This window comes from Triticum dicoccoides, unplaced genomic scaffold, assembly GCF_002162155.2.
Source record: "Triticum dicoccoides isolate Atlit2015 ecotype Zavitan unplaced genomic scaffold, WEW_v2.0 scaffold3428, whole genome shotgun sequence".
NCBI lineage: Eukaryota > Viridiplantae > Streptophyta > Magnoliopsida > Poales > Poaceae > Triticum > Triticum dicoccoides.
Window position 1 is genome coordinate 125,508 of NW_021264802.1, and position 2,002 is coordinate 127,509.

Sequence of the window (2,002 nt, forward strand, 5' to 3'; positions counted from 1 at the left end):
GAGGGGCCATTTGGTCTAACTTAAGCCAGTTTTTGAACAAAGGTGATTTTTTCCACCACCTCCAAATCACCCAAATTTTATTATACATGGTGACCCACATGTGCCAAACATGGCTATCAAAGAAAATTTGGAAAAAGAATATTTTACAATGCCCCCTTGAGGTATAGACCGATGTTTTGAGCAGTCACTCTAGGGGGCAGTATAAATTCAAAAAAAAATTCAAAAAAATATAAAACATTGGAAACCTATCTTTTCTATGCAAGTGGTAATGTGTGCCAAAATAGAGGTGATTTGGATGTGGTAGAAAAAATCACCGCACTCCGGAGGGGCCATTTGGTCTTAACTTAAGCCAGTTTTTGAACATAGGTGATTTTTTCGACCACTCCAAATCACCCAAATTTTCTTGTACATGGTGACCCACATGTGCCAAAAATGTCTATCAAAGAAAAATTGGAAAAAGAATATTTTACAATGCCCCCTTGAGGTATAGACCCATGTTTTGAGCAGTCGGTCTATAGGTCATTATAAATTCAAAAAATCAAAAAAAACCTTAGAAACCTAGCCTAGTTTGTGCTAGAGATCATGTGTGCAAAAGTTGAGTTGATTTGGAGGTGGTCGAAAAAATCACCGCATTCCGGAGGGGCCATTTGGCCTCTAACTTAAGCCGGTTTTTGAACAAAGGTGATTTTTTCCACCACCTCCAAATCATACAATTTTTCTTGTAAATGGTGGCCCACATGTGCCAAACATGTCTATCAAAGAAAATTTGGAAAAAGTATTTTACAACGTCCCCTTGAGGTATAGACTGATGTTTTGAGCAGTCAGTCTAGAGAGCTGTATAAATTCAAAAAAAATCAAAAAATGTAAAACCTTGGAAACCTAGCTTTGTTTGTGAAAGAGGTCATGTGTGCCAAAATAGAGGTGATTTGGACGTGGTCGAAAAAATCACTGCATTCCGGAGGGGCTATTTTGTCTAACTTAAGTCAGTTTTTGAACAAAGGTGATTTTTTCCACCACCTCCAAATCACCCAAATTTTTTTGTACATGGTGACCCACATGTGCCAAACATGGCTATCAAGGAAAATTTCGAAAAAGAATATATTACAGTGCCCCCTTGAAATATAGACCCGATGTTTTAACCAGTCCGTCTATAGGTCATTATAAATTCAAAAACATTCAAAAAAATATAAAACCTTGGAAAGCTAGCTTTATTTGTGCAAGAGGTCATGTGTGCCAAAATAGAGGTGATTTGGAGGTGGTCGAAAAAATCACCGCATTCCGGAGGGGCCATTTGGTCTAACTTAAGCCAGTTTTTGAACAAATGTGATTTTTCCACCACCTCCAAATCATCCAAATTTTCTTATACATGGGGACCCACATGTGCCAAACATGGCTATCAAAGAAAATTTGGAAAAAGAATATTTTACAATGCCCCCTAGACGTATAGACCGATGTTTTAACCAGATAGTCTGTAGGTCATTATAAATTTAAAAAAATCAAAAATATAAAACATTGGAAACCTAGGTTTGTTTGTGCAAGAGGTCATGCCTTCCAAAATAGAGGTGATTTGGAGGTGGTCGAAAAAATCACCGCATTCCGGAGGGGCTATTTGGTCTTAACTTAAGCTAGTTTTGGAACAAAGGTGATTTTTTCCAACACCTCCAAATCACCCAAAAAAATTTGTACATGGTGACCCACATTTGCCAAACATGGCTATCAAAGAAAATTTGGAAAAAGAATATTTTACAATGCCCCCTTGATGTATAGACCCGATGTTTTAACCAGTCAGACTATAGGTCATTGTAAATTTAACAAAATTCGAAAAAATATAAAACCTTGGAAACCTAGCTTTGTTTGTGCAAGAGGTCATGTGTGCCAAAATAGAGGTGATTTGGAGGTGGTCGAAAAGATCACCGCATTCCGGAGGGGCCATTTGGTCTAACTTAAGCCAGTTTTTGAACAAAGGTGATTTTTTCCACCACCTCCAAATCACCCAAATTTT

General features: G+C 37.6%; 1 pseudogene; it reads left to right on the forward strand.

Moving 5' to 3' along the window:
• Window positions 1–2,002, forward strand: part of LOC119345925 — a 97,208-nt pseudogene that overhangs the window by 64,506 nt on the left and 30,700 nt on the right.